The sequence below is a fragment of the Geotrypetes seraphini genome, chromosome 1 (assembly GCF_902459505.1).
Source record: "Geotrypetes seraphini chromosome 1, aGeoSer1.1, whole genome shotgun sequence".
Lineage (NCBI taxonomy): Eukaryota > Metazoa > Chordata > Amphibia > Gymnophiona > Dermophiidae > Geotrypetes > Geotrypetes seraphini.
The window spans coordinates 312,128,518-312,154,353 of record NC_047084.1 but is presented as its reverse complement, the minus strand read 5'-3'; the positions used below and the strand labels follow the sequence as shown (position 1 = coordinate 312,154,353).

General features: G+C 43.0%; 1 protein-coding gene across 3 annotated transcripts in view; it reads left to right on the top strand.

The window, feature by feature from the left end:
• MCUB (mitochondrial calcium uniporter dominant negative subunit beta) overlaps nucleotides 1-25,836 on the top strand; it is a 107,068-nt gene that overhangs the window by 43,144 nt on the left and 38,088 nt on the right. Inside the window, exon 1 of one of the 3 annotated variants that reach the window (XM_033956159.1) lies at nucleotides 15,789-15,840. The exons of the other annotated variants lie outside the window; for them this stretch is intronic. The gene's annotated coding sequence lies outside the window, so the exon portion shown is untranslated. Of the gene's footprint in view, nucleotides 1-15,788; nucleotides 15,841-25,836 lie in introns of those variants that run through there. 3 annotated transcript variants of the gene reach the window in all.

Here is a 25,836-nt window from a genome sequence, read left to right as displayed (position 1 = left end):
ATTATAATTTCCACTTCGCCACCTACTTGGAATTTTTTCTGCCTGTGCTTCGAAAATTCACGCCCTACATCGAGTCCCAGGCTCAGTTTGAGTTTGAAGAAGTCGTTGCTTCGCTGTCCCAGCTTCGTCTTCAGTTGATGCAGTCGGCCTATGATGCTTTCGAGCTCTCGGCACGAGCAGCTGCCTGCTCGGTGGCGATGCGCCGTTTGGCCTGGTTACGGACCATTGACATGGACCCGAATCTTCAGGACCGCCTGGCTAACGTCCCGTGTGCTGGGGCGGATCTTTTTGACGAATCCATCGAGACGGTCACAAAGAAATTGTCGGATCATGAAAAATCCTTCCAGTCCATTCTGAGGCCGAAGCCTAAGCCTCAACAGTCTCGACCCTCTCGACCGCCATTGATTTATCAGCGGCGTTATCAGCCGAGGCAAGCTCCTCCAGCGAGGCAACCTGCGAAGCGGCAGCCTCCTCAGAAGGGTCAGCAAAAGTCTCAGCCGTCTGCTGTCCCCAAGGCTCCTCAGCCTTTTTGACTGTATCGTCGAGGGCATGACCAGTCTCGTTCTGCCTCCCCCTGTTTTTCCCATCGGAGGGCGCCTCCATCATTTTTATCATCGCTGGGAGGCCGTAACCACCAACCTCTGGGTCCTTACTATCATCAGGAAAGGGTACTCTCTTCAATTCCATCGGGTCCCTCCGGACCACCCTCCAAGAGAGTATCCTTCCAACTTGACTCAGTCCGCCCTTCTTCTTCAGGAAGCCCAGGCTTTGCTCCGGCTCCGGGCTGTCGAGCCGGTCCCTGTGGACCAACACAACCAGGGGTTTTACTCCCGGTACTTCCTTGTTCCGAATAAGACGGGCGACCTGAGACCCATTTTGGACCTCAGGGTCCTCAACAAATTCCTGGTCAAGGAGAGGTTTTGCATGCTGACGCTTGCTTCTCTCTACCCCCTCCTTGAGCAGAACGACTTGTTATGCTCTCTGGATCTCAAGGAGGCCTACACTCACATTCCCATTCACTCGGCCTCCCGCAGATTCCTCAGATTTCGGGTGGGACACCTGCATCTGCAGTATCGAGTGCTTCCATTCGGTCTGTCTTCGTCTCCCAGAGTCTTCACGAAGTGTCTGGTAGTGGTGGCCGCTGCACTCCGGAACCAGGGTCTTCAGGTATTTCCCTACCTCGACGACTGGCTCATCAAGGCTCCCTCGGCGTCGGGGGTCATCTCGGCGACCTTATCCACGATTCAGTTCCTGCAGAGTTTGGGATTCGAGATCAACTTTCCCAAATCTCATCTGCGGCCCACACAGTTGCTCCCCTTCATCGGAGCGGTCCTGGATACCATCCGCCTCAGAGCGTTCCTTCCTCCTCAGCGCATGGATGCCCTTCTTCATCTCTGCCAGTCTGTGTCTTCTCGCCAGTTCATCTCGGCGAGACTCATGATGGTCCTCCTGGGCCACATGGCCTCTACAGTTCATGTGACGCCGTTCGCCAGACTCCATCTCAGAATTCCTCAGTGGACCCTGGCATCTCAGTGGACTCAGGTGGCGGATCCATTGACTCGACACATCATCGTCACTCCTGCTCTTCGGCAGTCTCTACTTTGGTGGATGACCTCTTTGAATCTATCCAGAGGTTTGCTTTTTCACTCTCCTCCCCACCAGAAGGTCCTCACAACCGATTCCTCGACCTATGCCTGGGGAGTGCATCTGGATGGGCTTCGCACTCAGGGATTCTGGACCAGTGCGGACCGGCTCCATCAAATCAATCTTCTGGAGCTCAGAGCCATCTTCAATGCTCTTCAAGCCTTTCAACATCTGCTTCACGACATGGTGGTCCTCATTCGCACAGACAACCACGCAGCTCCTGATTGGTAAGGCCCGACTTTAGTACAGGAAGAGGCAGTCGGAGCATACAGCGAGTGATTTCCTTCACTTGCCGGTGCTCCAACTGCCCTCTCCTGTCTTCCCTTTGCGGTCGGAAAATACCGCGAATGACCGGGACTGCGGACCGTGAATTTGCGGGGGTGCACTGCATATTTTGAATCTTAATTTTTGGGACTGCACAAATATATCTTGTATTTTAATTCTGTTTCACTTTCTGTTCTTTTTTACTCTGTCCCCTTTACGTAACCCATTTGTCTCTCTTTTAATTAGATTGTAAACTCTATTGAGCAGGGATTGTCTTTTACATGTTTAATGTACAGTGCTGCTTACATCTAGCAGCAATATGGCAATGATTAGATGACTTCTTGAGACACATTCATCATGATGCTCCTCTGAGCTGTCACCTTGGCTCAAAGTTGTATGATTTTTGTGAAACCCTCCTCCATTTTGCCAAAGTGCAGTGTGTCTGATTGTGCATTTTTTTTTTCTTCTTCTTCTTCTTCTTCAGCCCACCTTTTAATAGGAAGTTTCTAAACAGGCTTATACATTATTTTCTCCGCCAGTAGGCGTCTTTCTAACTCAGAAGTGACTAGGAGCTTCAAGTTGTAGGTATTCTTCATGTTCTTTCAGTCTCACTATTAATTTGGGGATGAGGACCAAACAAATTATACACATTTTATTTATTTGGATTTTGACTCAAGGTGACTTACATTCAGGTATAAATAAGTGTGTATTTTTCTGTCCCTGCAGGGCTGCAATCTAAGTTTGTACCTAAGGCAACGGAGAGTTAAGTGACCTGCCCAAGGTCACAAGGAGTGCTCTATTGTTTGTCATCTTTCTGGAGAAATTCACCCAAGGCAATGTACAGCAAAAACAATCTGCAATCACAGCAGTAATAATATTCAAATAATTGTATGCATTGTGGTAAAATATCAACACAATATGTAATAAAACATCTTAACAGACAGCATAGGGACTAGCGGAGGTAGAACACATAGATAGAGAAGCAGGCGTTAGAAAAGAAGGGGACTGACTTAAGAGTTGCAAATGAAGCTTGAAAAGTGCATGAGCGTGATCTCAGCTAGAGTAGAAATGGGTACAGTGGCGTAGTAAGTTGTTTAAAGTTGTTAAATCGTAAACGTATTGTGAAAAATTGCAAGAGGACCTTGGGAGACTGGACGTCAAAATGGCAGATGACATTTAATGTGAGCAAGTGCAACGTGATGCATGTGGGAAAGAGGAACCCGAATTATAGTTACGCGTTGCTGGGTTCTATATTAGGAGTCACTGCCCAGGAAAAGGATCTAGGTGTCATTGTTGAGGATATGTTGAAGCCCTCAGCTCAGTGTGTGGCGGCAGCTAAGATAGCAAATCAAATGTTAGGAAAGGAATGGAAAAGAAAGACAAAAATGTTATAATGCCCTTGTATCACTCTATGGCACGGCCGCACCTTGAATACTGTGTGCAATTCTGGTTGCCGTATCTCAAAAAGATAGAGTGGAGTTAGAAAAGGTACAGAGAAGAGTGACGAAAATGATAAAAAGGGGATGGAACGACTTCAGCTTTGGAGAAGAGACGGTTACTAAGTGTTAGATTTAAAACAAACCAAAGAAAATATTTATTCACGCGATGTGTGATTAAAACTCTGGAATTTGTTGCCAGAGAATGTGGTGAAATCAGTTAGCTTAGCAGAGTTTAAAGAGGGTTTGGATAATTTCCTAAAAGAGAAGTTGAGATGACTTGGAGAAATCTATTGCTTATTAAACAGCATAAAATTTGTTTTACTACTTGGGTTCTAGCTAGGTACCTGGGACCTTGGTTGGCCACTGTTGGAAACAGGATACTGGGCTTGAACTTTCAGTCTGTCCCAGTATGGCAATTCTTATCTTCCTTTTTGCCTAATTACAAATACTTTTGACTGAATGTGAGTGTCCTGCATTTGGCAGTTCCAGACAATTATTTGCACAAACATTTGCACCAAAATGTAATATGGAATAGCTGTCATTGGACAATTGATGTTCTTATTCTCAGCATATTTGCTGACTCCTGAAGAATGTACTGCGTTGAACCTTTGCATATATTGCACTGAGCTCTTATTTGTAATAAAGATCCCAATTGGAAACATCTCACTCCTCCCACTTTTTTGATCTCGGAGTGTAATTTTGGCCATAGACCTTATTCTGTGTATCTGCCTCTGAGGTAACCTTCTGCCCCGGTATGTGAGAGACTGGCTAAAGTCTCCCTCATTAGGAACAAGGGAAGAGACTCAAAAAGAGTGAAAGTGAGCCTTCAAACTCATCAGAGCCTCAGTGTCAGTGCAATGATCTTGATCCAATCAGGATCAGGGGGAAGAGTGGCGTAGTGGTTAAAAAGCTACAGCCTCAGCACCCTAAGGTTGTGGGTTCAAACCCACGTTGCTCCTTGTGACCCTGGACAAGTCACTTAATTCTCCCCCTCCCCCATTGCCCCAGGTACATTATAGATTGTGAGCCTACCAGGACAGACAGGGAACAAGCTTGACTACCTAAATAAATAAATGGGAAGAAAAACCAAAGGTGTCCTCTCTGTAGGAATAAATCTGAACATGCCATCCTGTGTACTTTGGAGTGGAGAAGTACGTTAACCTAATGGTTAGTATGGTGGGTAAAGAACCTAGAGAACTGGGTCAATTCCTACTGCAATTCCCCGTGACCCTGGGCAAGTCACTTAACCTTCCATTGCCCTGGGCTCAAAAAACTAGGCACAGAGAAAGTACCTGCATATAATACTCTATAAACTGCTTTGTTTTTTTGGCCACAGAAAGGTGATATATCAAATCCATGACCCATCCCTTTTCCCTGTGCTGTGAAACCTATCATCTATTTTTGTTCACTGCGTGGAGAGTTTTTTTTATTTTTAGCCTACAGAGTTTATTCTGGTAACTGCTTAGTTACTGAGGCAAATTCTTTTGACAATTACCACCACAGTCTTATCTTTCAGAGGCACTAAAAAAAGCAAATCTCATTTGTTGTTCAATTTTCAAAGCAATGACATTTAAGTATCTCCCTTGGCTTTCAATTTTACTCTACGGGGCTGTCAATCTCATTGTTTGGAAGGGATCACACTTGGCATCTTTTATTGTTGGAAAGGATTTTTCATATTCTTATAGTGTTCAGTTGATAAAAATAAGCAACTATTTGTAATTATTAGTATCATGCTTTTGACATGACATAGTAATGAATTTGGCAAAGGATTTTATTACAGTCTTTGGCATATCAACACATATTCTCACTACGGTTTGCATTCTGGTAATGAAGAAATGCAAATACAGAGTGTTTAATTTGATAATATGAAAGCTCTTAGCTCACTGCAGAGAACGCCCGGTGGGGGGGGAGGGGGGGATTGTTTGTTTCGCTGTCAGCATGCCTGGCAAATGAACAAAAGCAGATGGCACGTGGAAGACAATTATTATTCTAGTGGAACAGAATCTAAGATGTGGAAAACATGCGCCTTGAATTTGCTGCTGTGCTTACCAGGCGGGCATGGTCAGTATATCACTATGTTTTCTTTAATTACTGTGCAAATAGTAAGCTGATAACCAGCTGATTGTATCCATATGTCTGTCGTGAACAGAAGTATTTTGTTACTCTAGTGTGCCAGGAAAAAAAGATACTTTCTTGAAGGCTATAGTTTTTTGGGGGTTTTTTTTTTTATTTTTTTTTTATTTTTTGCTTTTCTGTTGGTTTTAGTGTGTTCCAAACTGTGCATGCCACGTTTTGGGGATGTGACCTGGACAAACTGTATATAGGGACATTTGTAAGTGAATTACCAGCCCTAGTGGATGCTTATATGGTTCTTAGTAGTTACAACCAGTGTAGAGGGGAACACGGATAACTCAGGTAGTACTCTGGGATAGAGTTCCTTAACTGTGTTCCACAAATTGATCCAAGTCTTTGACCCTTGAACGATACAGTACCTGACAAGCAATGAACCAAGCCATGTATTGTACAAATAAGATATTTTTTTCCTTTAAGTGGCAGCTACAGTATTCAGATAGTACAATGTTTTTTGAAGTCTGGAACTTTTGCTTTAGAATGAACCCTCACCATACTGGAGGCATCAATTCCATTGACGTATGAGGGAGTTATATGTGGAACGTTATTGCATATTAAGCCCTCCCCCCCATGGACTGCTATAAATGCCGGCTTTTCCTAATTATGACAGGGATAGTCATGCAAATGATTACTCGCAATTGGAAGAATTGGGATCGCTTAGTTTTCCTTTCTGGTGGGCGAGCTAGAATATGAGAAAATGAATGCTGACTTGCTGGAGCATAATAAGATATTCAAATTGGTTTAGGGATCCATTGACGTCTTTTGTAGATTTGTTATAGTTGCCCTTTATCTTTATTTTCCATTGTATTGCACCCACACATCCGGGGGGGGAGGGGTATATCTTTTGTTTTGGTATTATTCCTGGATGGGGGAGGGATTTTTTTTATCTTTTGTATAGATTCTGATTGTTTATAAGTGCTTATTTGCTTATTATTATTTGTATGTAAATTGTATTGCACTTTTTGTTGCCATTAAAAACTAAATAAAGTTAAAAAAAAAAAAAAGAATGAACCCTCACCACGTCATCTGGTCATCACTGGATGCTAGATACCCACTGTAACACCAGAAACATTCTATCCATTCTTAAGAACCAAGTCCAGTAAGGCCCCATCCCACTTAGGATCCATTACCAACTGCTAGAACAGTTCCCTCTGTAAAGAATCCAGGATCTCACTATTTCTAGGAGACCCTGCAATAGGGAAACCCCAATCAACTTATGGCTTATTAAAATCACCTATTATAAAATTTCCCCTTTTAAAGCTATGTTTTGAATGTCTTCAATTAAATCTTTGTCCACTTCTTGTGGACTTCCTCAGGGTTGACCAAGGAATATCAACCAGCCCCTCACTTTCACCTCTCAGCCCTCTGAGCTCATTGATTATGCTGTCATCCAAAGAGTGAGATCACTTCCACCCATCCCCGTTTACAAGATGAGAGTAGCACATTCATTGTAAATCCAAAGCACCATGATAAGTATGGTATTTTTATTATTATTTATTTATCATTTATTCATATTTCAATAAAACAATTATTGAACAAAACAAGAGCCTTATCATTTTACAAATCAAAGAAATTATAAGCAATTCCAAACTTACACCTGTTTAAAATATGATTTTTAAAGACTCTTAACAGTCCTCACTCGGGAGAGACAATTTCACATATCAGAGGGAATGATACTTAACAAACTAAAAATAAAAAAATATAGGAAAATAGTAGTGGATCATCAACAACTATTTATATGGATCAGATCAATAGGATTCATCTGGCACCCTGCATTACCACCCCCTTTCCTTCTAGGAAAAATTGTAATTGGGAGGGTTCATTAAAAAACATAAAAATTTTGATCTAAAAAGATCAAACATTTACATGGGTACCGTAATTGAAATTTTTCCCCCAATAATTTCACATATTCTTTCATTTCCAGGAACCTTTTACTTCTTGTTTGCGTAGTTCTTGAAACATCTGGGAACATTGATATTTTTTTTCCCAAAAAGGAGACTTCTCTATGCCTAAAAAAAAGGCGGAGAGCTTCCTTACCCTGTTGAAAAACAAATATTGCAAGAAGCGTACCACACATTATAACTTCCTCTTGAGAATTTTCTAATATATTTGAAAGGTCCAAAGGACTCAAGGATATTGCTTGTGGCAAAGCCTCAGGATCAGAAGAGGAAAGGTCTGTTAGGAGGAACAGGCAAGAAATATATTTAATTAGAGGTGGAAGTCCTTCATCCGAATACTAAAACACTTCTGTCAGGAATTTATAAAATAATTATTTAGATGTCATGGTCACTGTCTTGGGAAAGTTCAAAATCCTTAAATTCAGTTGCTTTGTAAAGTTTCCAAAGTTCTCTACTTTCCTCAATAGAACTAATTTATCCTGAACTATGGAACCACATGAAGATTGTACACTTTCTATTGAATGTTCCAAACTTTAAATTTTTTTCTCCTTGGGACTTTAATTCCTCTTCAAATTTACCTAATTTTGATGTTTATAAATGAACAAGAGGAAAGATTCCTTGGCATACCTTATACAGGGAATCCAACGCAGTCCAAATGGAATCCAATGGAATCTCAGCGGGTCTAACGAGAGGCTGAATAGTTGGTGTTTCACCTCTCACCGCTGAGACTTCAACAGCTGCCCTTGCTAAAGATTCTCCAGCTGAGGTTTCTTGGGGAGCCAGCATGCCCAATTGCTCCGAAGGCAACATTGCTCCCACCGATGTTGCTGCCAGCATTCACCTCTCTCGGCTGTAAGGGAGGTGCTGGTCCCACGAGACTAAGCGAGATCTTGCTTCCTAGAGCTGACGCTTCCCTTGCGTCAAGCTCAGCAGGAGCGCCCTGGGGTGAAAATGATACGAAGCCTGTAAGAACTCCTTACCGTATCAAGGTAGGTTCCGGCTGCCGGGCTGAGAGAGCCACCCTTCTACTTATTTTCGGCATGAATTTGCAGTTCTCTCGAGCTGCGACAAAGCAAATATTTTCATCAGAAGATCTCACAGCATCCTACCACTATGATGCCACCTTGTCTCTCCTCTTAATAATTATGTATTAAACCTTAACAGTTTAGAATGAGAACTAATCAGGAGTGTATCCAAAAGTCCAGTTTTGGTTTTTTTGTTGGGAGGTTGTAAGTATTTCCTCTCGGCTCTTTTCTCCCTTGCTCATCTTCCCCTATGCTGTGATGCCCATTTCCCAGCCCTGCCGGCTAAAGAGGTTTGCTAGCTGAGCCTTCTGCTCATGCTGTCTCAGCAGCAAGGAAGCCAGCAGGATGCTTCAGCTGTAGCAGTTCTGCACATGCGGTAGCGTAGTGGGGGTGAGCGGCGCCTGGGGCGGTAGCGCACATCCTCTTCCCCACCTCCCCTGCCGCCTGCACGCCCCTTCCCCCTGTACCTTTTTATCTTTGGCGCAAGAAGCCACAAAGTAACTCACGTCAGCTTTGGCGCTCTCCGATGTCACTTTCTAGGCAATTCTGTGGCTGCTCACGCCAAAGATGGGGAAGAAGGGGGAAGGGAAGGGGTATGCACAGCAGCAGGGGGATGGAGAGCAGGAGGGGTGTGAGGCCCAGAGGAAGACCGTGCCTGAGGTGGACCGCCTCCCCTGCACCTCTCCTTACTATGCCACTGTGCACATGCTCAGTTCTGGCATCCTCAGCTGAGGTTCCTGCCCTCTTAACCCTTTAATTGGTAGATGATGAAATGGCTGCTTTACGTAACTTGATGTTGAATGAGAGTAACAGTGCCGAGTAAACAGGTATTTGGAGATGCAGATCTCCCATAAGAGCCATAGAAGACACCTGTTGCTTCTGAGGAACAGTGCCAAATAAAGGGTTAAATTGCCTGGGGCCACTCAACTGATGATATTCAGTGGCATTTAACTGGGCAGTGCCGCTGAATACTGGCTCTGACTGGCCCAAAATATTGTGGGCAGGGGCAGGTATAGGTGATAGTGTTGGGGAGGATCCAGCAGTTAGGCTGGTGCCAGCAATGTTCAATACTGGGACCCACATAGCTAAGTGGCCAAAATGAGGACAACTCAATGCCTATCCTAATACTAGTTGCTTAGCTACGCAAGCTCCTGCACTGAATATTGGCTGGCACCCATTAACTATGTATAAGATATGGAGCCCCTGGAGAATCAAGATAGCATCGAGGACGGATGCTTGAATGGGGCACAGCGACCAGTGAGAATTTTTTTCCTCTGTAAACTTAGTGCTGCGGCGTAACTCTCACCCGAAATAGGTAAAAGGGACCGTCCACTCTAACCCTCTGGTGCTTGGGACCCCTCAGCGCTTAACCCAACCAACAATTTTGATCACTTTTGCCCGCTCAGCTGAGGAGAAACATCCTACCTCGGGGGTGAGCCCGGAGTCTTCAGGAGAACTCGGCGCAGGAGCAGCCCGGTCATTGCTGAGCCCAGAGCAGAGGTCAATCCCTCCCCAACCCGGAAGTTAATTGGTGCAGGGAGCTCAGTAGCCCGGTGAGGGAAGGCTACACTCCAGCAGAGGAGGGATGCCAGCACTGGAGTTCCAGCAGGACGTTGGCAATTTTTGCCAGCTATCCCCGACTACCACAGAAGGAGAGGTGCTTCTGGAGGGGAATAACATCAGTTTTGGGGAGTTGAAAAGACCAGAAAAAATTGACATGGAAGTGCTGTGGCAGGCCATATCTATCATGGACGCCAATCTTAAATTGAGCCTTTCAACCATTAAAACTGACTATGGGACTATCTATTCCAAAGTGGAGCAGCAAGGGGTGCGACTTGTTAACTTAAGTGAAAAATTGGAGAAACAAGAAAATTTAAAGACTGTCCAATTGGAAATGGTTAAACAAAGATCCTTTATTTCCCCCAAGTTGGAGAACTTTAAAAATTAACTTAGAAAAAACAACTTAAGGTTTTTGAACTTTCCTAAACGTTCCGTCATCTTACCAGTAGAGATGGCAAGAAAATATTTTCAAGAAATTCTTGCCTTTCCATTGGAAAATCTTCCTCCAATTGTTATCTGGATATTAGGAGACCTCAAGGGGAATCAACTCCTAATGAAAAATCTAAAGATAATGCTGACATTCCTTGCGGTGTTTACAGATAGAACCACGTTGTTTTTGACCTTAGCTTTGGAAAGTGATAGGGAATATGTCTTGCGTTTATATTTCCAACATGTTAACGATAAGTTTTTGGGCTCAAATGTTAGAATTTTTCCAGACTTAGCTCAAAAAACCCAGAGGCGTAGGAAGGAGTTCTTGGTCCTCCGGCTAAGAGTCCACACTCTTGGGGCTACTTTTTTGCTTAAATTTCCGGCAAAATGTTATATTTCTTATTAAAATTTCCTGGTTTTTTTTTAGCCCAAACAGCTTTTAGATTTTATAGAACCAAAAGAAGGGTTGGTATCTTAGTCCATTGATAAATGACCTGTCATCCGGCTGTAGGATGGATAACCATTGCCGTTACTCTAATATAAATAATTGTGTTTAGTTTATTGAAATTTAATTTCCTTTCTTGATTCCAATAATGTTGAACTAAATAGTAGATGATATTTCTATGCACATACCTGTGTTATTTCATTTCTTTTTGTGTTATGTATCTGATCTGTTCCAAGATTGTAATGTTTGATTAAAAATTTGAAAAGGTTATAAATAAATAATAAAAAAAAGCCCCTGAACCCTGGTCTTCCCTAACCTAGCTCTCTGATGGTCTGCTGTAGCAGTGTCCCAGTGGCATACCTAGTATATTTGACTCCCAAAGCCGATCATTTTTTTTAACACCCCCTCTGTATGAAAAAATTTTGCAGCTTTCTCCTTTACCCCTCCCTCCAATTGGGTGCGACATTTCTCTTACCTCTCTCTGTGCTTATAATCTTTGGGCCATGGGCCACGTTAGTGAGCTGAACACATTGCCTCTGGCAGTCCCAAAAGCCTTCCCTCTGCTTCAACTTTCTGTCCCTCCGTTGAGGCAGGACATTGCAGCAGAGGGAAAGTTTCCGGGCTGTGAAGGCAATGTGTTTAGTTCACTAATGCTGCCGGCAACATGAAGTTTGCAGGTTGCAGTATGGAGGGACCAGACTCTGGAGCCCCACTCCCGATGAGCTGTACCCGGGGGTGGACCACCCTGCCCCCACCCCTTGGTACTCTGCTGCCGTGTCCTATCATTTCACCACACAAGTACCATGAGCTGCAGTGAGAGGTTGCAGCAGCCATTTTCATCAGGCAGTTGCAAAGGGTAGGAGCAAGTAGGCTTTGCTCCTGCCCCCATCCCCCCCCCCCCTCACTGGGCCACCAGACAGATAAAGTAGGCCAGAAGGCAGTCTTGGGGGAGAGGGAAAAGAGGAGGGGGACTTGGAAGGGACTCTCAGGGTTCCATATATATCTTTTTAGTTAAATATGTAGGTCTTGACTGGTATTCAGCTGTGGTTGAGTTACCATATGGCTCCAGAAAAAGGAGGACTGATTGAGACATCCTGTGTTTTCTACTGAAAGCAATGGAAGTAAAACTCCTTTTTCTGGAGCCATACGGTAACCCTAAGCTGGGGCCCACATATCTGTCATATGTGGAGTCCTTGGTATTCAGTGCCCGTGCCCATACATGGCCCGGCACTGAAAATCTGGGGCTAATTCTGCCTGCAATTGTTGACAATTTAAAAAAAAAAAACCAAAACAACTGACCGCGACAGGTGAATATTACCCCCTTTCGAGTTTAAATTTAGGAACTTGGCCTTAGTAAACTTTTTGGAGGCCAATTTTAGGAGCATAACTCGGGTGCATTTTATGATTATTTAAAAAAAATCCTCTTATTCATTTTAACATTCATCCAAAGGGTCATTTTATTTCCATTATTACTTTTATACTGTATCCCCTAGCCTAGCAGACTGTCCGAAGCTTTTGTGCGCATGTGTTAATGTTCCTGGAGAACAAGCCTAGTGTGCAGCAATTCACTTAAGATTGTTCTTCTGAGATGCTGCTTCCTCCGACTCCTTTTTGCTTGACCTGTTCTCTTTGGGTTGATATATGGCAGTGTGCTTTTCTCTGGAGCACAGTGCAGGCCTGCTTCTGAAGGGAAAGCATCATTACAACTTCCTAAGCTGAAGCTGAGGACGTGAGTGCTACTTGCAATTCACCTGCTTCTGCTTAAGCCGGCTAGCAGGATGCAGAGGGCTTGATTTTGTAACAGCTTAGGTCCGGGGCTGGTATTACTGGGAAAGAGAAGGGGGGAATATAATGTAAGAATTTGCCAGCCTTCCTGCTCTCTTGGACACCAGGATGCAGAGTTTATGATTTAATTGTCTTTTACACACTTGCTATTTGGTAGTGTCGGTGGTAAAGAGAGGTTTGTGTGGTAAAATGCCACAAATCTCAGAGAATACTTGTGACCTGAGCACTGGTGTGGGGTCTCTTTAGAGATTGGGAATCAAGGCAGTATTTTGTTCTAAAATTATTTAAAGTAAAAATAAAAAGGTTTATGTAGCAGTGTCCTATCATAACAGTAATTTGCATCGCTGTTCTCTGTTGAGATGCTTTTTACACAGTATTTGCATATTAAATTACATTCATTCCTAGGGACATACAAAACATATACAGTAATATAATATTGAACTTTGTATCCCAATTGGTGAATGGATGTTTGGACTCAAAGTATTATGGGTATTATGACCTTACTAGGACACCCCTTCTCTTGTGTTTATAGCTTCGAGAGGCCTGCAGCTCCTGTGTTATCACTTCAGAGCTTTCTCCGAAATTCAATAGTTAACACTGAGAACTCACAACCACTCACTGACATTTGCAATTCTGTGACATTTTCTAGTTCCTGTAACCTGTGAATAAGTAGTTGGCGTTTAAGAAATAAACCTGTCTCCAGGTATTAAAATGAATTAGGATTAACTCTCTGTGTAGCTACATCTCTCATGCCATGTCTGCCACACAATATTTGTTGTTCCATGTCTTCTATCACACACGCTTGCCTTACCAATTTTGCCCAAGTCGTGTCATACTATGTTACCCTTGCTTTATAATACATTTCTCCCTCTGTATTCGCTGTGACAGGGGATTAATAGAACCGCAAATACAGAAAAACCGCAAATAACTTTTTTCATGTTATTCACTGTTTTCTATTCAAAACCATTGTGAATATGGTGAAACCACAAATAACATGGTGGGAGACCTGGCCTGTTCCTGAAGGAGAGACAAAACATGGCGAAGAAAGTGCTGGGAATCAGCGATTTCTCTATGCAAGCTGATGTAATTTGGGGGGAGGATCCAGCAAGCTAAAAACCGTGAATAATTGAAACTGCGATTGCTGAAACTGCGAATACAGAGTGTACTATGCTCTCCATACTATTTCTCACCATATCATTTTTTGTCGTATTGTTTTACCATGCTTTGTTAACTATATTTTGCCCTCCCTGTCAGACAATGTTTGCCATACTGTAATGTTTCAGGGCAGAGTACAGGAATGGTTTGCCATTGCCTTCTCCTGCACAGTGTGTGGCTCCTATGTTGCTGCTGCCCAACACAGGGCCTCTCAGCCTACAGCACTTGGTATTCTCGGATGGTCTCCCATCCAGGTACTAGCCAGACTTGACCCTGCTTAACTTCCAGTAGTAAGAGCGGGCCTACCCAGGGCAGCCAGGCTGTAGGCTTTAGTTATTTATATATGCACATCATTTTCTATGTATTTTTATTGCATTGTGTGATTTTTTTTTTTTTTTTTTTTTTTTTTTTTAATCATAATGTAAGATGTTATGTCTCATCCCTTAAGATGGCTTCCCTATGCTTTTTAGCCTTCTGTTTTTAGTTGTTTGTTCTTCTTTATCATGGTTCTGCAGAACCCACACACTTTTATTTGCATTTTAGGTGATGCTTCTTTTGATCTTTTTTAGATTTTTAGTTGGATTTTTTTATTTTTTATTTTTAGCATTTTCTACTTCTCATTGATTTTTAACCATATCTTAACTTTTTTAAGGGTTGTGCCAGTTTGGGCATTGTTTTTAAGTGATTTGAATTAACTTTTGAGCAGGGACTGTTTTGATGTACAGCGCTGCGTATGTCTAGTTCAGGGGTGCCCAAAAGGTTGATCGCGATCGACCGGTAGATCGCGAAGGCAACGCGAGTCAATCGCGTTGCCTTCACATTTTACTTGCTTCCCAACTCAGAAGCGCCGAGCCAACCAACTTCCCCCACCCGACGTCAATTCTGACGTCGGAGAGGAAGTTCCGGGCCAGCCAATCGCTGTCTGGCTGGCCCGGAACTTCCTCTCCGACGTCAGAATTGACGTCGGAGAGAGGAAATCTGTTCGGCCCGACACTTCTGTGTGGGGAAGCAGGGATAGCTTGGGGCGGCGGCAGTTTGGAGACCTGTTCCCTGATGGCGGTGGCGGTTTGGAGGCCTGTTCCCCGATGGAATGGCTTAGGAGCAGGCAGGGAGACAGAAAGAAAGGGGGGACAGGAAGAAAGGGGACATGGAGAGAGAAAGACAGACAGAAAGAAAATGGAGCAGGGAAAAAGAAAGAAAGAAAGGGGAAGGGGGAAGGGAGAGAGGAAGAAAAAGTTGGTGGAGGGAATGAGGTCTGGAAGCATACAGCAGGCTGAAAGAAGGGAAGAAATATTGGATGCACAGTCAGAAGACGAAAGTGCAACCAGAGATTCATGAAATCGCCAAACAAAGGTAGGAAAAATTATTTTATTTTATATCTGCTGTCTATATTTTGCACTATGGCCCCCTTTTACTAAACCGCAATAGCGTTTTTTAGCGCAGGAAGCCTATGAGTATCAAGAGCAGCGCAGGGCATTCAGCACAGCTCTCTGCGCTAAAAACCACTATCGCGGTTTAGTAAAAAGGGAGGGGGTATATTTGTTTATTTTTGTATAGTTGTTACAGAGGTGACATTGCATAAAGTCATCTGCCTTGACCTCTTTGAAAACCCGCAGAATATAAATGATAATTAACATTTTCTCTACATACAGTGTGCTTTGTGTTTTTTAAAATTTTATCGTTGGTAGATCATTTTGACTTGGTCATTTTAAAAGTTGCTCGCAAGCCCAAAAAGTGTGGGCACCCCTGGTCTAGTTAGTAGCTCTATAGAAATGCTAACTAGTAGTAGTAGTGATAGTAACGTGCACTTATATTAGCATTTGTGACATCCGACCCCTGACACATGAGTTTAAATGGCTGTGTTTGACACTCACAAACAAACCCAGGACTCTATAAGCTTCTTGCTGGACATCTTCTGTAAGTTTTAAATAAATTTTTTAATCCTTGCAGGAGGCTGTTTTCCTTTAATTTACAGGTCATCTGTACAAAATGTAAACATACATACAAACTTTGGGGGCTGAACAGGAGGAAACATCCTTAGTTCTACTGGAAGAGCTGTTTTGCAGGTATTTCTAACTCATAAGGACTGTGTTAAGAAGCATAACTAAAATAAGGACATGGATTTAGAAAAGTCTTCTAAATTTTATGTTGTTTAAATATGCGCTGCTAAACCTGAATTGATTGGATTCTTTTTCACTTAAATATTGGATATCTGCTTCCGTGTACTGTAGGTACTTTTCACGGGAGAAAGCTTAAGACGCTTGAAATGCTTTGGGAGTATGAGAATTTAAAAATCCTTTTCAGTCTTGCCCAAAATATCAAGTTATGGTGTGAGTGTGCATGATGGCCTTTCTGTTCTGTCCATGACCTTTTGATTTGGATTTGTAAGTGTTGTCGGAGATTAGCCTTTTGGATATAAAAGGCAACAGAGGAGAACAGGGACTTTGGATGATTGACTTTTTCATGACAGGCTGACAGAAAATGTCAAACCTGTTTGGCAATTTAGCGATTGCCATTACAATTTTATTTCCTCAAGTCTTGTCCTCTCTTTTCTTCTCTATCCTTTTAATCAGTCTTTACTTCCCATGACATTGGCATCCCTTGGGGGCTAAGGCAGTGGATATGTTTTGGTAAGAATCCGAAGGAATTACGAGATGAGCTCTTTGTCCCGTGTTTTGTCATATTTGTGTGTTTTCAGTATTTATACTATATTAAACCTGGTCCCCAAACATTTAATTACATAAAGATATGAGTCCCTGCTCCATAGAGTACACTGTTTCTAAATGGGGACCCATGGCCAAAGACACAGCAAAGGTCTGTGGTGGTAGGAAGATTTGTATCTGGGACTCTTGCTTCCCAATCTTTCTCAGAGCCTTCTTAGCCCTGTCCCATAACAAGGAATGCATTCATATCGTTTCAGGCCTGTTGTATCCTGGAGCTTTACATGCTGAAAAGCCTGTGCTTGCTTTTGTTACTTAGAAATCCTATTTTTGCAGCCCTTCTGGAACAGTATCGCTCCTCCTAACCTTTTGACAATTCAGGACCTGATATTCAAAGCAATTTATATAGTTGCTTATAAAGATAAAGATTTGTATAGTTCATCTAGTGTGCCCAATGAAACAGCTAGAGCCACATCTGCTGCTCCATGTGGGTTACACTCCTTCATGATGAAATACTGGCATCAAAAATGCTTGATTTAGTATCCACCTTCCTTGCCATTGGAACTTGTATGTCTGGCCATAGAGGTGTACTCGGAGGCTTCTGCCTGCTGAAATTGCACTCAGTGGACTGGCTGCTGATATTCATTGGCACTTGACTGGCCAGCGCTACTGAATATTGCCATTAACCAGCCATTTTGAAAGTGGGCAGGGGAAAGGAGTTCTGGAGGCAGAGTCGGGGAGGAGCCAGGAATTGTTAGGTGGGTGCTGACAATATTAAGTGCCAGTGCCCATGCCTGTGAAGTGACCAAATAGACCTGTAAAAAAACAATCTTAACTTTGGATGCTTAGCTATTTGGGTGCCAAAACTGAGTATTATGGGTACTGGGAAGTAGCATGTAAAGGTCTCTTCTCCCTCCCAACCCCTCCCCAAGAACACAGTCCTTTCACTACCAGTTCCATGACCCACCCCCAGCAGACCACCTTTTAAAATCTCTGGTGGTCTGGGATCCAAGGGCAGGAGTGGCCCCTACTTGCTCTTGCCCATTGTAACTTTAGCATCAAAATCTGTCAAAGAATAGCGCAGCTGCTTTATTTTTAATTTTGTATTTTTTAAGTTTTATGGCATATCTTGCAGAAAAACTTAAAGTCAAAAAGTAATGTTTCAATTAAGCAGATGTTCGATGTGCACTCACTTTGCACGAAGGCACGCCCTCAGCCTTGGCTGCCACTGATCTATGGACTTGTCAATGATCTTATGCTTCAGCTCAGCCCAAACAGAGATGAGGTGCTGTTTTAAGGTCTTCGACATCAGATATTGCTGTCTTGTAGACACGTTCTTGTATCGGCCTCCAGATCCGGTAGTCAACTGGGTTTAGATCTGGTGAATTTGCAGGCCAGAGGTCTAGGCCAATGAAGTCTGGGGTCTCCTGATGGAGCAGTTCTATGGTTGCCTTTGCACAATGTGCTGGGGCATTATCCTGTTGGAAAATAAAATAGTCTCCCGACATGCGACGGAACGCTAGTAACAGCTTCTGCATCAAGAGGACATCCTGGTAGTATGCGCTGTTGATCTTAACCCATGATCGATGAACAGATCTGTGAATCTGAGTTTCGAGATTGCAACTGAGACCATGACTGGCTGACGGTCAGGCGGATCCATAGTAGGTGTTTGACATTAACCTCACACTTCAGTGTTGTTGAAGGCACGTTCAGATGATCATTCTGTGCGTTAATCGATGGAGCTACTGTAAATATCTTTTCATCTATAAACCAGATGAAGCTGACGATGTGCTCTGGGTACTTATTCAAAAGCTGCATGCACCGTTTCAAGTGTGTGTCTTTGTTGTGTCAAGTTAACTCTTGGGCAAGACACTTTAATTTCAGATCGTCATGAGTTATCCAAACCACAGTTGTCTGGCTAATTTCTGCTTCTCTTGCTATTTGGCGAGTTGTTCACTGTGTTTGCAGCACGTCCTGCTGGCTCAGTACAAGATTGCATACAGTGTCATTGTGCTCTTGTGTGCGAATCGAGCGCAGTCGTCCGCTTCCTGGCTTACGATCCACAGTGCCCTTTGCTCGGATCTTGTGTAGCAGCACATCAAAGCCGTTTTTGTTCCAACCCTTTTGTGGGAACTCTTTCAACAATCGTCGACTGCTGTAACTTAGCAGTACCAAGTTCTTTATCAGAATTTGGTCTTCTGCAGTGAAAACCATTTTAATATCGTCTGTGCTTCTGTGCATGTCTCAAGGCAACAATTCATTTTCACAAGGTAGTGTTGTGGTGCAGTGGGAAATATTTGCAACATTTTATATCAGCTTCATTCAGGACACTAAGCACTAAATTTCATAAGAATTGCTGAGTTCTGTGGAAGATACGACGAAAAAACCATGTGCAACTTAATGAGCCTTACAACCTTTTCATTCTCATATTAATTAAGACAGTAGACACATTTGTAGTGAGATTTTTTGCTGTCTTTTTCTGTAACAATTATGTGCTGCCCAGTCAACTGAAATGAGATTCTTGGTGGTGTTTTGCTCTTAATCTTCTGGAGTTGCTTGCAGGCACAAATGTGCAGTGAATTGGTGATGCTCCTGACCGGGCCATTAGGGGGGGGGAGCAATATGTCTGCATGGGCTCGCCTAGAGCACCTGTGGCTTCAGCATCCGTCCGCTTGACCTGCTGACTTGAATTTAATAGCACCTTAAAACAAAATGTCAAACAGCTGAGTGGCTGGGGTGATTTTGGAAACATGAGAAAGAGATTTGGATCCGAGTAACTTCTTATTAGCATAACAATTTTTGCACAAAGTAGAGGTTGCTTACAGCATGGGGCCTGGGCAGAAAAGGCCCAGTTATTATTCTTTATAATATAGTTATCAGGCTCAGATTTTCCACTTGTGTTAAGACCGTGCTCTGTGATCTCTGGAGTAAGCTTCCCACCAAACCATTCTTATGTTGCTTGTGGCATCGGCGTCTTAAATCTGGTCCTGGTAGTTACACAGGCACAAGGCAGAACACACTGCAGGCACCCTCTCACAGCACAGAGAAGAAAAACTCCTGGGGAAATTCTGTGCAACACAAAAATTTGTGTAGAATTCAGCATTTTGTCATGCAGAATTCAGCGCAGGCATCAGCACTAGCAGCTTTCCTCTACGCCTCCTCCCCCCTCTCCCCGGGAACTGCAGCAACAAGGGGCATAGGGCCATTATTTACTGGGATTTATTAACTGCCTCTTTCATGAAGAGATTCACCCAAAGCGATTTACAATACATTGAATAGTAATTGGGTACTCTTAAGAATTTTTCTCTTTCTGTTCCGGCAGGCCCACAACTGTGGTATCTGGAGCAATGGAGAGATTAAGCGACTTGCCCAAAGTTGCAAGGAAGAGGCTGGGATTGAACTCACAAGTTCAGGGTGCTGGAGCAGTAGTTCTAACCACTAGACCAGTGTTTCTCAACAAGCAGTATGCGTACCCTTAGAGGTACACAAGCCGCTTGTTGGGGGTATACGGTACTGTGCAGGTCTCCCGCCCTCGTTCTCCTTAATAACCACTGAGGATGCCATGCCTTCTTATTGCCTGCCCACCCGCCTCTGCCGAAGCTGCAGCTGCCGCCGCCGCCGGGGATCCCATGCCCTCCTTCCTGCCCACTGTCCTTCACCGAAGCCAACCAGAAGACTTCCCTCCGATGTCAGAGCTGACGTCGGAGGGAAACCTTCCAGGTCATCGGGGGAATCCCAATTACCTCATTACAGGTGGGCTGTTCCTTCCTGCCTTCAGTGGTACTTGATGCAGGGATGGGTCAACGGCTCTTTCATGCTGCACATGTCTGACCCGGAAGCCTTCTCTCAGACATCGGAGCTGTCGTCAGAGGGAAGACTTATGGATCAGCCATGTGAAGCGTGTAGGAGATGCTGCCCATGCATCCCTGCAACAAGTGCTGCTGAAGGCAGAAGGAGCAGCCCAGCTGGATGGCCCTGAAGGAAATGAGTGCGGTTCTGGAGCGAGCAAGTAAGGGAGAGAGGGAACATGATCTGGGACAAAGGGAGAAATGTGGGGAAGGATCACGTTGGGACATGGGAGGGACACGATTATGGGACAAAGGAAGGGAGGGGGGCCCAAACTCGGGACACAGAAGGTAGAGAGGGGGGCATGAATTTGGGACACAGAAGGGAGGGAGGTGTAGGGGGCACTAACTTGGGACAGAGGAGGGAGGGAGGGAATAGAAATGGAGAATTGTTGGGCATGAGTGTGTGAGTGAGAGGGAAAGAGATGGTGCACATGGGGAAAGGAAGAAAGAGGAAAATTGGGCATAGAAAGAGAGAGAGAGAGGAATGAGGTAGAGATGCATGGGGAAGAGAAGGATGAGAGGGAGAAATGTTGGATATGGTGGTGGAGAGGGAATGGAGGGACAGATTGAAGGGGATGCAAGGGGGAGGAATGTTGGACATAGTGATGGAGGGAGATTTGTGGCATGGTGCTGGAGAGGGGTGATAGAGGGAGAAATGGGCATGGGGCTGGTGGGCAGTGGTGAAAAATGCTGCACATGATCTGGGGGATGAGAGAGGGAGAAATGTTGGATGTGGCAGTAGAGGGGGTGGGAGAGATGCACCCTGGATAGCTCTCACTCTTTCTCTCACTCACTCTCACTCTCTGTCTCGTAACTGCTATCGTGGTTTAGTAAAAGGACCAATTTGAAAATCTCTCACTGTGAAAAGGACATTTGCTGTTGCAGGAAACTTTTTTGTAAAGCACAGTGAGAGATTTTCAAATTGGTTTTCCTGTTTTTATTGGGATCATTTAGTTTTTACATGATATAAGAATTTGTGACTCTTGGATTCAGGCTGGTGTCCACTAAACATGGCTCCATCTTGAGTCTTGATCTGATTAAACTTTACATTGAAAAAAAGACTTGATTTTATTAAACATTACATGGGCTGGAAGACATTGCATCAGACCCCTACTTCTTTGCTAAGCGTGTATTCCATAAAGGATGTGCCACACAGAGTGCTCTTTATAGAATACTAGCTTAGCTTGGATAATCACAGCGCCTAACTTTATTGAATCTAGCCCAGAACGTGAATAATGAGAAACCTGGTTTAAAAAGACTGTCGCACTAATTCTCAGTTTATTCTGAAGAGTTTAGTGAAAACCTGTGGCTAGGAGGCAAGCTTAAAAATAGATTTTCTTGCTAAGAATTAAAAAGACTTTTGTCTGTTCATTGCAAAAAATTTAAAGAAGAAAGCACTGATTTATGTAGCATGGAAACTGCTGAGCCTAAAGAAATTGGAAAGAAGGAAGCGGAAATAATTGGGAAAGCAGTAATTTGGATGACTAGGCTATTAATTTTCATGGGGCTTATTCCTTCAATAAAATGTGTTCTAATTCGAAAAGACATATTGGTTCTTCTCGTTTTGTCAATCAACTAAAAGTTGTATCTCTAATTCAAAGCATCATGCAGTGCTGTCTCTGATATGTGGTTTGGTGCGTGTCTACTTGCTGTGCACATACCTCATGGTGGTACCAAATATATGGGAGGGGAGGGATTCTGAGGCTTTTTTTTTTCTAGCTCACGGGATTATTGTTTTCAAATTTGGCCTAGGCGCTGGAGCTCTGGTCCTTGAACATTGTCGCTGCAAATTTCTTTTGGAATCTCAGTAAGCTTGTCATGAGTTTATGTATGCTGTTGTGTTTTTGAGGGACTGGTATTATTTGTTACCAAATATATGTACATCCCATGAAAATATATTTATGAGAAGCTTGCTTTCCTCCCATAACACTGAGTAATGAAGACATAAAGAGAGCACTTTGCTGCCTTCAGGGCTTGCCTTCTATACTGGACACACATGACTAGAGAAGGACTGATCGATTTGGATTTATTTACCACTTTTTTTTTTAAAGAAATTTACCCAATATGGTGTACAGCAAGATTAGAACAAAGAAAAGGACAAAAAAAAACCCATGTAAAGTACAACAAAGAGAGATCAAGTGGGGCGTGGGATAGAACACAACCTTGGGACAACCAAATTTTTATAAATTCAAAAAATAAATACAAGAGCACATAAATAAGAGCACATGTATAAAAAGTCCTATGGATGTAATGTCCTTATATGGAAAGGATCCAGCAGATGACCCGACACGGTCCGTGTTTCGGCCCACCAGGTGGAGGCCTGCCTCAGGGGTGTGTCTGTAGGTCCACTAGGTGTCACTCCAATGCTGGGAATACAAACTTTAAAAATTCTCTAAAAATACTAAGAGCGTTTAAAATGCTCTAGTTACTTTACCCTTTCCTCATAGGGAAGTCATCCCATCCTTTTTTTTAAAATCATTTTTGTTGCCGTTCTCTGTACCTCCACAAAGGCATTATAACATTCTCGTCTTTGTTTTCCATTCCTTTCCTGATGATTCTTAACATTCTATTTGCTTTCTTAGCCACCTCCGCTGCACGCTGAGCTGAGGGCTTCAATGTATCCTCTCGCCATGTTTTATATGATTACTTGTATTGCCCCTATTTTAATTGTAAATCGCTTAGAATTTTATGTAAAGCAATTGATCAAATTTTAATAAACTTGAACAATAACTCCTAGATCCTTTTCCTGTGCAGTGACTCCTAACATAGAACTCAGCATCACGTAGCTATAGTTCAGGTTCTTCTTCCCCACATGCATCACTTTGCACTTGCTCACATTAAACATCATCTGCCATTTTGATGCCCAGTCTCCCAGGCTTATAATGTCCTCTTGCAGCAGTCCTCTTGTGATCTGAACAACTTTGTCATCAGCAAATTTAATTATCTCACTGGTTATTCCCATCTCTAGATCATTGATAAATATGTTAAAAAGTAGTGATTCCAGCAAAGACCCTTGGGGAGTCCCACTATTTACCCTTCTCCAGCGAGAATATTGACCATTTAACCCTCTCTCTGTTTTCTATCTTCTAACCAGTTCTTAATCCATAATAGTACATTGTTGGACATACTGTTCCTGACTATTTTCCTAGCTGTGCTAATGAGAGCTTTATGGTTCATATAGCAGATCAAGCCTATTTGTGGAGAGTCTTATGTAGAGTCACTCTGATGAAGGTGAAATCCTGAAGGGACCGAGATCAAAGGGCAATAACTGTTTTTTTGCAACTCAATCATGCTCAGTCTTTTCATCATCATCATTCTATTTGATCTTTCTGCAATCGCGGCAGAGGAAAGGCCCTGCCAGGTCTGGCCATGAGCAGCCTATTTTCAATGCTGCCTCTGCTGACTGGCTGCCGCTGCTGCTTCGGTGAGTGAGGGGAGTCTAGGAGGCCAGACCTGCATGGAGGGAAGGAGGGCAGATGGCGGGGGGAGGTGGACCAGAAGTGTGTGTGGGCCTGTGAGGGTTGGTTCCAGCAGGGGAGAAAAGATGGATGAATACTGGACCCTTAAGTGGGAGGAGAGGGGGGGGGAGAGAAAGTGACCCAGAAAGCAGGGAAGAACAGATGCTGGTCCTACAAGTGGGCGTGGGGGGATGATAAGAGTGAGGTGGAAAGGGAGACAAAACTATTTTTTACAGTAACTCTCCAGCAACCAGAAACTACAGTTATCCGGCATCCACCAATCTCCATGGGTGTCGGATAACTGAGAGTTTACTGTTTTATTTAGTGTCTTAGAGGACTGGAAGTGAATATCATTGACAAGGGTACTCCCTTGCCAGTGGTAGTTAGTAGAGGCTTATGTTGCCAGGTTCCAGCCCTGGAAGTCCAAAGATACAGAAGTTAACCACCAAACCCTTGAATAAATACATAAACACCTGCTTCTCCTCTCTACTGTACATATTCATAAAACACTCCCCATTCTTCAGGGCACACTGGAGTTAAATAGTCACATTTGCAGATGAAAGGGCTTCAGTGAGTCACAGATGTTTTTTCTAGTTGATGCGACTGAGCCACAATTTTCCTGTCATGTCGGCCTAATGGAGGAAGTGGTTACAGAATTTTCTGGCAGACTTTAGCTTAGTCGTACCAGAAAGAGAAAGAGAGAGCAAATAATGCAAAACATTTTTCTTTATATGTCCAAAAGTCATGTGCTAATCTTTTAAAATACTTAAAATGGGATTCTCTTGGGTGTGTGTGTGTGTGCATGTGCGTAACTAGCAATTTCTCTGTTATAATCAGTAATCCCAAATATTTTTGTAGCCAGTATGTTAGTGTTCTGGTTACCGACTGTATCTCAAAAAAAGATATAGCGACATTAGAAATGGTTCAAAGAAGAGCAACCAAGACAATAAAGGAAAGGATAAAGAAGTTAGGGCTCTTCAGCTTGAAAAAGAGACTCCTGAGGAGAGATATGATTGAAGTCTACAAAATCCTGAGTGGTATAGAATGGGTACAAGTGAATCGATATATCTTTTTTTTTTTTTTTTATACTCCATCAATAATTACAAAGACTAGGGGCACTCAAGGTTACAGGGAAATACTTTTAAAACCAATAGAAGGAAATATATTTTTCACTAAGAGAATAGTTAAGCTCTGGAACGTGTTGTCAAAGGATGTGGTAATAGCGGTTAACGGTTTGAACAGTTCCTTGAAGAAAAATCCATAGTCTGCTATTGAGATGGTCTTCTTGCCCTGGGACTGGTAGTTTGGAATATTGTTACTATCTGGGGTTTTGCCAGATACTTGTGACCTGGATTGGCCACTGTGGAAACAGTATACTGGACTAGTTGGACCATTGGTCTGGCTCAGTATGGCTATTCTTATGTTCCTGTACCCAAAGATGTTGGGTGACCTGTAGCTTTAAAGAGGTAGAATTTTTAATACTGTAAACCGGCCAGATACTTGGGATGGTCAGTATATCAAACTAAGAATAAACTTGGCACTAAAATGTAAAATCAATGCCCTGGATGGGGGAAGATGAGAGCGTGGGGCATAAACTGGTAAGAGATTGCAAAACAGAAGCAAAAAAATGTCAAGTATGCATTGGGAGGATTGATTTAATAAAACATCTTTATTGGTGAGCTCCACAAATAGTGTTTACAGTAGAACCTATAGAGTTCAAAGTCCGCAGACCCCCCAACACTCCTCTTTTCTAACCTCTTGTGGGTCTTTGGATGAACACCTGACTTTCTTCAAGTTTCAAGTTTATTAGTTATTTGATTAATCGCCTATCACAATTACTAAGCGATGTACAAATAATAACATAAATTTCTAAAATGTACAAAAAATAAGAGATAAACATTAACAACATTAACAACAATATAAAAATCATTAAAACAGACAAATTAAAACAAGGTAGTTAAAAACATAACAAGGAAACAATGGGGTAGAAGGGGAAGAAATACAATTTATGATAGGAAAGAGAGAACGATTAAGGATAAAATCCAAAAGGAATGGGAAAAACGAGTAAATTATGCACAAAAGAATAAAATAGAGAG